We start from the raw sequence: 11,566 nt of genomic DNA, 5'->3' as shown, positions 1-11,566 counted from the left end.
CTAAATAACTATAACATAGAAGAGAGCATCATTCGTGTCAATGTTTTGTTCCTGTTTACATTGTCATTGATATTTTTTCAGAAAGCCTGAGGCATAGCTCATGAATTCCTGTCATTACATCCTAAATTAACATAATTACTGCTAGAATAATTATCAGTATGATATACGTACACTATCATTGTACAGCCCAAGTCTTCAGTATATATAATTGTTGCATTCATTCACTCCTGTGTTCAGTCGTTCAAAAATATTTAAACATCAACAAATGAACTTTAATAAGGACAAGAAAACACTAGAAAAGATACGTACATACAACCCGTGTTTAAGTGTATTTGAAAGAGAAATATATCTGGTTAAACGATGTATAAAGGAGGAAAAAATTGTAGATATTGCATTACGATGCTTTCTACCTAATAGCACGTGGATATGTTTACATATTTAGACTTGACCCAGTATGACCCGTACCTTGTAGGTCACCGCCGTCATTTAAACACTAGACTACAGTCGTGTATAAGACAATAAAATGCTTAAGCCTGTACTATTTGTGTGAAGTAAATGTGTTTTTTTCTGTACATTTAAATTGTTTTACCTGATAGCAAGGACGTATATCTATCCGTTTCCTTCTCAATTCACTTTGTCAATTTCTCCGAGCTTCTTCAAAACATACGTATTACTGCGCCCGGAAGTGAAAAAAATATTAGAAATCCTCGTAAAATAATGCTATTTTCAATTTTGTGGAATCCATATTGTTATATTTATTATATAAAGATAAAAAAAAGTTACGATTAATTATGAATTTGCATATCATTATACGGAACGTTTATGGACTATTTTTCCATAGCTGTAAGTCGGTCATTTTGGCGGGAAATCATGTACACATACACACGTAGATTGGCTGGTACCTGATCGTAATGTTACACATCAGATATATCAAATAGCTAATACCCGGAACGTAGTACCGGGAACCAGGATAATACGTAGACAACATACATAACTAATACCGAAATTGAAAACGCTTTACGGTTTCTCGTTTATAAACCGAATTCCGCTTTGAATTATAGAAGATGCACTATTAATCATGTTCAGTCGACTTTTCATTGTTATATCAACGTCTGAACTAATTAAAAAATCTTTAGATGTCAGATAACACTCGAAATTGACCCGACCTCTTTCCACACGGAATACAAATAATGATAGTTTGTTGTCAGGTTGACTGCTTATAATGCAAAATACACATTAATAACAAGTTCTATAAAACGACCAATACACACTGATCGTTTCTTTAGTCCCCAATGTAAATGAAAGAAACAAAAACCATATCATACCATAAAAAGAAGAGGAGAAATTCGAACATTTCCGGATCTATTTCTGGCCAAAAGACCCCCTGCATAGATTGCGTATGAAAAGATGAACCTCATGACTTGAAAGTCGGGCCTTAAAGCACTGCCTTTAAAAAATTGAGTTGCTTTATAGTCATAATATTTTTAATTTTTCACAGTTTTAGATTAAATATCTAAAATATAATATTGATATTGTCCCAAAATTGAATTTGAATATAATAATATGAAATATAACAAAATCAGGATAAATTCGTTACACAGTGTTCAATTGTCCTAATACGAAATTTATCAGGTCAATAAAATTCATATCGGGTTTGGCTTCGCCTCACCCGATATGAATTTTATTGACCCGATAAATTCTCGTATTAGGACAATTGCACACTGTGTAACTAATATTACCCTTCTTCAGATTTGTTCTAAATGCTTTGGTTTTTGAATTATAAGCCAAAAACTGCATTTTACCCCTACGTTCTATTTTTAGCTGTGGCGGCCATCTTGGTTAAATGGCCGGGTCATCGACACATTTTGCAAACAAGATACCCCAATGATGATTGTGGACAAGTCTGGATTAATTTGGCCCATTAGTTTCAGAGGAGAAGATTTTTGTAAAAGATTACTAAGATTTAAGGAAAATGGTTAAAATTGACTATAAAGGGCAATAACTCCTAAAGGGGTCAATTGACCATTTCGGTCATGAAGACTTATTTGTAAATCTTACTTTGCTGAACATTTTTGCTGTTTACAGTTTATCTCTATCTATAATAATATTCAAGATAATAACCAACTAGAGGCTCTAAAGAGCCGGTGTCGCTCACCTTGGTCTATGTGAATATTAAACAAAGGACGAAGATGGATTCATGACAAAATGGTGTTTGTACTGAACATTCTTGCTGCTTACAATTATCTCTATCTATAATGAACTTGGCCCAGTAGTTTCAGTGGAAAATGTTAGTAAACATTTACAAATTTTATGAAAATTGTTAAAAATTGACTATAAAGGACAATAACTCCTTAGGGGGTCAATTGACCAATTCGGTCATGTTGACTTATTTGTAAATCTTACTTTGCTGAACATTATTGCTGTTTACAGTTTATCTCTATCTATAATAATATTCAAGATAATAACCAACCAGATGCTCCGCAGGGCGTAGCTTTATACGACCGCAGAGGTTGAACCCTGAACGGTTGGGGCAAGTATGGACACAACATTCAAGCTGGATTCAGCTCTAAATTTGGATTGTGATTAAATAGTTGACACAGCATAGGTTTCTGACACAGAATGAATGTGTTCTAATGAACTTAAAATTTTTGTTTTCTCTTAGAGCAATTCACTATGCTGTTGAATATTAATCCTCTCAAAACAAGAATGTGTCCTCAGTACACGAATGCCCCACTCGCACTATCATTTTCCATGTTCAGTGGAACGTGAAATTGGGGTAAAAACTCTAATTTGGCATTAAAATTAGAAAGATCATATCATAGGGGACATGTGTACTAAGTTTGAAGTCGATTGGACTTAAACTTCATCAAAAACTACCTTGACCAAAAACTTTAACCTGAAGCGGGACAGACGGACGGACGAACGGACGGACGGACGAACGAACGGACAGACGGACGGACGGACGCACAGACCAGAAAACATAATGCCCCTCTACTATCGTAGGTGGGGCATAAAAATGTTTGAAGAAATTTTCTTTTTTATTTATGAAATTTCAAATGAGAAAAATTGAACCCAATTTTTTTAATCACATCCCCCTTTCCCTTATTCCAAAACTAATCTCAATTAAAATTTCTAATGGAGTTTGCAACAATAACTACTCATTTAAATACATCATAAAATATTAAGATGTAAAAAAAAACTGCTTGTTATCACTGAATGTTATTTATTATAATTTATCAGTTGGTAGTAAAAAGTGAATATACATTGTATATTGTATATTACAAAGATTTAAGTTGATTCTGGACAAAGAAAGATAACTCCAATTAAAAAAAAATCTTGCTATTGCACAATATTTTGCAATTAAATATTTCTTGCTTACTATTCTGGACAAAGAAAGATAACTCTAATTAAAAAAAAATTTGCTATTTCACAATATTGTGCAATTAGATATTTCTTGCCATTGCGCAATACTGTGCAATTGAAAAGACTTGCTATTGCACAATACTTAATATAATAATTTTAGATCCTGATTTGGACCAACTTGAAAACTGGGCCCATAATAAAAAATCTAAGTACATTTTTGGATTCAGCATATCAAAGAACCCCAAGATTTCAATTTTTGTTGAAATCAGACTAAGTTTAATTTTGGACCCTTTGGACTTTAGTGTAGACCAATTTAAAAACAGGACCAAAAATGAAGAATCTACATACACAGTTAGATTTGGTATATCAAAGAACCCCATTTATTCAATTTTTGATGAAATCAAACAAAGTTTAATTTTGGACCCCGATTTGGACCAACTTGAAAACTGGGCCAATAATCAAGAATCTAAGTACATTTTTAGATTCAGCATATCAAAGAACCTAACTGATTCATTTTTTGTCAAAATCAAACTAAGTTTAATTTTGGACCCTTTGGACCTTAATGTAGACCAATTTGAAAACGGGACCAAAAGTTAAGAATCTACATACACAGTCATGACAGTTAGATTCGGCATATCAAAGAACCCCAATTATTCAATTTTGATGAAATCAAACAAAGTTTAATTTTGGACCCTTTGGGCCCCTTATTCTGTTGGGACCAAAACTCCCAAAATCAATACCAACCTTCCTTTTATGGTCATAAACCTTGTGTTTAAATTTCATAGATTTCTATTTACTTATACTAAAGTTATGGTGCGAAAACCAAGAAAAATGCTTATTTGGGTCCCTTTTTGGCCCCTAATTCCTAAACTGTTGGGACCTAAACTCCCAAAATCAATACCAACCTTCCTTTTGTAGTCATTAACATTGTGTTTAAATTTCATTGATTTCTATTTACTTAAACTAAAGTTATTGTGCGAAAACCAAGAATAATGCTTATTTGGGCCCTTTTTTGGCCCCTAATTCCTAAACTGTTGAAACCTAAACTCCCAAAATCAATCCCAACCGTTCTTTTGTGGTCATAAACCTTGTGTCAAAATTTCATAGATTTCTATTAACTTAAACTAAAGTTATAGTGCGAAAACCAAGAAAATGCTTATTTGGGCCCTTTTTGGCCCCTTATTCCTAAAATGTTGGGACCAAAACTCCCAAAATCAATACCAACCTTCCTTTTGTGGTCATAAACCTTGTGTTAAAATTTCATAGATTTCCATTCACTTTTACTAAAGTTAGAGTGCGAAAACTAAAAGTATTCGGACGCCGGACGACGACGACGACGACGACGACGACGACGCCGACGCCAACGTGATAGCAATATACGACGAAAAATTTTTCAAATTTTGCGGTCGTATAAAAACAGTAAAATTTCCTTAAAATTACTAATTCAGGTGCAGCAACCCAACAACGGGTTGTCTGATTCATCTGAAAATTTCAGGGCAGATAGATCTTGACCTGATAAACAATTTTACTACATGTCAGATTTGCTGTAAATGCTTTGTTTTTTGAGTTATAAGCCAAAAACTGCATTTTACCCCTATGTTCTATTTTTAGCCGTGGCGGCCATCTTGGTTGGATGGCCGGGTCACTGGACACATTTTTTAAACAAGATACCCCAAAGATGATTGTGGCCAAGTTTGGATTAATTTGGCCCAGTAGTTTCAGAGGAGAAGATTTTTGTAAAGGATTACTAAGATTTACGAAAAATGGTTAAAAATTGACTATAAAGGGCAATAACTCCTAAAGGTGTCAACTGACCATTTCGGTCATGTTGACTTATTTGTAAATCTTACTTTGCTGAACATTATTAATGTTTACAGTTTATCTCTATCTATAATAATATTCAAGATAATAACAAAAAATGGCAAAATTTCCCTAAAATTGCCAATTCAGGGGCAGCAACCCAACAACCGGTTGTCCGATTTGTCTGAAAATTTCAGGGCAGATAGATCTTGACTTGATAAACAATTTAACCCCAATGTCAGATTTGCTCTTAATGCTTCGGTTTCAGAGTAATAAGCCAAAATCTACATTTTACCCCTATGTTCTATTTTTAGCCATGGTGGCCATCTTGGATGGTTGGCCTGGTCACCGGACACATTTTTTAAACTAGATACCCCAATAATTGTGGCCAAGTTTGGTTAAATTTGGCCCAGTAGTGGCCCAAAAGTTAACGATGACGGACGCTGGACGCCAAGTGATGAGAAAAGCTCACTTGGCCTTTTTGGCCAGGTGAGCTAAAAATAGTACGGATAAAAAAAAACATAGGAAGTGCACAATAGCGTTATATGGTGAAGAAAAAGGCAAAACAATCTTGGAGGATGTGCCAATACAAAATGGGTACCCAAAAATGGCCAAACAAAACTAGAGGCTCTAAAGAGCCTGTGTCGCTCACCTTGGTGTTTGTCCATATTAAACAAAGGACACAGATGGATTCATGACAAAATTGTGTTTTGGTGTCAGATGGTGATGTGTTTGAAGTTCTTACTTAACTGAACGTTCTTGCTACTTACAATTATCTCTATCTACAATGTACTTGGCCCATTAGTAACAGAGGAAAATATTTTGTAAATTGACTATAAAGGGCAATAACTCCTTAAGAGGTCAACTGACCATTTTGGTCATGTTGACTTATTTGTAAATCTTACTTTGCTGAACATTATCGCTGTCTACAGTTTATCTCTATCTATAATAATATTCAAGATAAGCAAAAACTGCAAAATTTCCTTAAAATTACTAATTCAGGGGCAGCAACCCAACAACGGGCTGTCCGATTTGTCTGAAAATTTCAGGGCAGATAGTCTTGACCTAATAGATTATTTAACCCTTGTCAGATTTGCTCTAAATGCTTTGATTTTAGAGTTATAAGCCAAATCTACATTTTACCCCTCTGTTCTATTTTTAGCCATGGCAGCCATCTTGGTTGGTTGGCAGGGTCAAGCCACACATTTTTTTAAACTAGATACCCCAATGATGATTGTGGCTAAGTTTGGATTAATTTGGCTCTGTAGTTTCAGAGGAGAAGATTTTTGTAAAAGATTACTAAGATTTACGAAAAATGGTTAAAAATTTACTATAAAGGGCAATAACTCCTAACGGTGTCAACTGACCATTTCGGTCATGTTGACTTATTTGTAAATCTTACTTTGCTGAACATTATTGCTGTTTACAGTTTATCTCTATCTATAATAATATTCAAGATAATAACCAAAAACAGTAAAATTTCCTTAAAATTACCAATTTAGGGGCAGCAACCCAACAACAGGTTGTCCGATTCATCTGAAAATTTCAGGGCAGATAGATCTTTACCTGATTAACAATTTTACCCATGGTCAGATTTGCTCTAAATGCTTTGGTTTTGGAGTTATAAGCCAAAAACTGCATTTTACCACTATGTTCTATTTTTAGCCATGGCGGCCATCTTGGTTGGTTGGCGGGGTCACCGGACACAATTTTTAAACTAGATAACCCAATGATGATTGTGGCCAAGTTTGGTTTAATTTGGCCCAGTAGTTTCAGAGGAGAAGATTTTTTGTAAAAGTTAACGACGACGGACGACGGACGCAAAGTGATGGGAAAAGCTCACTTGGCCCTTTGGGCCAGTTGAGCTAAAAACAGTAAAATTTCCATAAAATTACCAATTCAGGGGCAGCAACCCAACAACGGGTTGTCCGATTCATCTGAAAATTTCAGGGCAGATAGATCTTGACCTGATGAACGATTTAACCCCATGTCAGATTTGCTGTAAATGCTTTGGTTTTTGAGTTAAAAGCCAAAAACTGCATTTAACCCCTATGTTCTATTTTTAGCCCTGGTGGCCATCTTGGTTGGTTGACCGGGTCACCGGACACATATTTTAAACTAGATACCCCAATGATGATTGTGGCCAAGTTTGGTTAAATTTGGCCCAGTAGTTTCAGGGGAGAAGATTTTTGTAAAAGCTAACGACGGACGACGACGACAGACGCCAAGTGATGAGAAAAGCTCACTTGGCCCTTTGGGCCAGGTGAGCTAAAAATTAACTTAAATTAATAAGTCTGAATTCATTGTTTTTTAATTGAATATCATTCTTTTTTTATAACAATCAATGCTAATTTACTTTTATAAATAGTATGATCTGTACAATATAACAATTAACAAACATTTCCTGATCTGACACCACAATTTTCAGCAAGCAAAACGTTACTGACATAAAATTGTTTTACATATTATAATAAAATAAACAAATAAAAATAGTTATACAGTGTACCATTTCATTTTTTCACTAAAGGTACCAATGTTATACATGTACCTGTATAATATGTATAAAATAGAACTTAATAAAACCAACATCATGCTCCAAAAAGTGGTAACCATATACGCTCAAATCTGAAACCCTTAAATTCTATAAAAGGGTTTTGGGTTTTTTTCAAAAGTGTAAAAATATTAAATCAAATTTCAACCAGGTGCTCCGCAGGGTGCAGCTTTATACGACCGCAGAGGTCGAACCCTGAACAGTTGGGGCAGGTATGGACAAAACATTCAAGCGTGATACAGCTCTGAATTTGGATTGTGATCAAATTTTTGACATTACATGGGTTTTTTTTACACAAAACAAATGTCAAGATTTTACAAATCAATTAAAGATTTCTTCTTCAAACTTTTAAAATCTAAAATTAAATAGTTGACACAGCATAGGTTTCTGACACAGAATGAATGTGGTCTAATGAACTTAAAAGGTTTTTTTTGCCTTTGAGCAATTCACTATGCTGTTGAATATTAATTCTCTCAAAAAAATGTTTGAAGCAATTTTCTTTTCATTTATGAAATCTGAAATGAGAAAAATTTAAACCCCCCCTTTTTTTTCACATCCCCATTTCCCTTTTTCCAAAACTGATATCAATTCAAATTTCTAATGGAGTTTGCAACAATAACTACTCTTTTAAATACATCATAAAATATTAAAATGTAAAATAAAGTGCTTGTTATCACTGAATGGTAAAGATTGGTTGGTAGTAAAAGTGAATATACATTGTTTATTGTATAAAACAATAAAAAAAACTTCATCAGCAACATTTTATATTGGCAAATTTCCAATGAAGTTATTTACATAAAGTAATTGGCAAATAAAAATAGAAAATGACATCATAGTGATGTCTGGCAAATGTCCAACATACATTATCTAAAAACATTTTAGATAAGATAAGGAAAGAAAGCTTCATCAGCAACATTTTATATTGGCAAATTTCCAAAGAAGTTATTTACATAAAGTTATTGGCAAATAAAAATAGAAAATGACATCATAGTCATGTCTGGCAAATTTCCAACATATATTATCAACTACTAGTCTATACAAAGAAAGATAACTCCAATTGAAAATTAATTGCTATTGCACAATATTGTGCAATTAGATATTTCTTGCTATTGTGCAATACTGTGCAATTGAAAATTTCTTGCTATTGCACAATACTTGATATGGAATCCTGATTTGGACCAACTTGAAAACTGGGCCCATAATCAAAAATCAAAGTACATATTTAGATAAAGCATATCAAATAAGCCCAAGAATTTAATTTTTGTTAAAATCAAACTTAGTTTAATTTTGGACCCTTTGGACCTTAATGTAGACCAATTTGAAAACTGGACCAAAAATTAAGAATCTACATACACAGTTAGATTTGGCATATCAAAGAACCCATTTATTCAATTTTTGATTGAATCAAACAAAGTTTAATTTTAGACCCCCATTTGGACCAACTTGAAAACTAGGCCAATAATTAAAAATCTAAGTACATTTTTAAATTCAGCATATCAAAGAACCCCAAGGATTCAATTTTTGTTAAAATCAAACTAAGTTTAATTTTGGACCCTTTGGACCTTAATGTAGACCAATTTGAAAACGGGACCAAAAATTAAGAATCTACATACATAGTTAGATTCGGCATATCAAAGAAGCCCAATTATTCAATTTTTGATGAAATCACACAAAGTTCAATTTTGGACCCTTTGGGCCCCTTATTCCTAAACTGTTAGGACCAAAACTCCCAAAATCAAACCCAACCTTCCTTTTATGGTCATAAACCTTGTGTTTAAATTTCATAGATTTCTATTTACTTATACTAAAGTTATGGTGCAAAAACCAAAAATAATGCTTATTTGGGCCCCTTTTTGGCCCCTAATTCATAAACTGTTGTGACCTCAACTCCAAAAATCAATCCCAACCTTCCTTTTGTGGTCATAAACCTTGTGCTAAAATTTCATTGATTTCTATTTACTTATACTAAAGTTATTGTGCGAAAACCAAGAATAATGCTTATTTGGGCCCTTTTTTGGCCCTTAATTCCTAAACTGTTAGAACCAAAACTCCCAAAATCAATCCCAACCGTCCTTTTGTGGTCATAAACCTTGTGTCAAAATTTCATAGATTTCTATTCACTTAAACTAAAGTTATAGTGCGAAAACCAAGAAAATGCTTATTTGGGCCCTTTTTGGCCCCTAATTCCTAAAATGTTGGGACCAAAACTCCCAAAATCAATCCCAACCTTTCTTTTGTGGTCATAAACCTTGTGTTAAAATTTCATTGATTTCTATTCACTTTTACTAAAGTTAAGAGTGCGAATACTAAAAGTATTCGGACGACGACGACGACGACGACGACGACGCCAACGTGATAGCAATATACGACCAAAAAATTAAAATTTTTGCGGTCGTCTAAAAATATTCAATTAAAGATAATTAAGAAACAGGAACTAAAAAGAATGTTTTTTACATACACATGTAATTGATTATTTTGTTCATAGATTTGTATAGTGATACAAATTCTTGTTTTGTTGAAAAGAAACTTGGCCATTATATATACCTATACAAAATGGTTCATACATTTTTTTGTACATGTACACTTAAACTATACCTTAATATCATAAACATTTTGATAATTCACTTAAATTTTCATTCTGGAGAGAACAAATATAGCTATTGTCTGCAGATATATAAAAAATCGAACCTACAAATATTTATTACATTTTCTGATTTTTTTAGCCTGTTTAGGAGCATGAAATACATTATTATAAGAAAATTTATTAAAAAATACATTTTACAACCAAATAAATTACCAATTCTACTTGTATAACAATATACAATTATCATGTTTAAAAAATACATTGCACACAAGCTAAGGTTGTTCCTGTAACTCCTACATTATAATTCGAAAACTTTCACTCAGTGAAATCATTTTGTCATTTGGTCTCTTGTGGAGTGTTGTCTCATTGGCAATCATACCACATCTTTTTTAAATGAATGAATATTTACCATTGTATATCTGACAGTTATAATTCTTCATAGCTTTTTTTTAGATATTTTTGCCAGAATTCATATCATAAAAGTAAATCTGATATATGTCTGATAGATTGTAACAGTACATGTATAAACATAGTTGTGTAAAGGTATGCCTGCACCCTTTTAAAATTAGTTTATCAGTTTATATCAATAACATATATACAATGTACATGTAGACTTAAAGAAGTCAATAAATGCTACATTTGATTCAGGTCAAATGTTTCAGCTGAACACTAATAGACATATTTTTGTTTTAAAATTAAAGGGAGACAACAAATGTACGAAACATTCTATGAGTTAAAGAAAAATCAGGCTTATAACATCTCAGCGCTGACATTCTGACAGAATTAGATTTTTTCTCCCTCAAGTTGATAAGTTTCAAACAATGTATATTATTTTGAGTTTTTATTAAGATGAAGATTTTTCTGCATATATATTTCTTGTATAAATATAATATTATGAAAATTCAATTTTTGTATAAATCCTGATCATATAAATAATTTTAAAAGTTGCAGGCGTGGACAATAAAACTAGGGGAAACTTGACCATTTTTAATGTTTATCTTATTTACTTTATTATACATGTTCATGTACACATCAATGTTTACACATACAATGTACTACAACTGTATATAAACATAATTAAGTTATTGAATTCATCTTATTACCTAATATTTTATGTATTTAAGGAATAAATTATTGAGCAAACTATACATAAAACCACAGAGAAAGAAAATATAGGTTTAAAATCATTGTGCATCTTCTCGTTTTCTTCATGAATTTTTTGCTTAAGATTTTCAAATTCAATGTCTCGTTGCTTCCTTTTAAAGTTA

This window comes from Mytilus galloprovincialis, chromosome 5 (genome assembly GCF_965363235.1).
Source record: "Mytilus galloprovincialis chromosome 5, xbMytGall1.hap1.1, whole genome shotgun sequence".
NCBI classification, from domain to species: domain Eukaryota; kingdom Metazoa; phylum Mollusca; class Bivalvia; order Mytilida; family Mytilidae; genus Mytilus; species Mytilus galloprovincialis.
Note: the sequence above shows the minus strand (reverse complement) of the source record.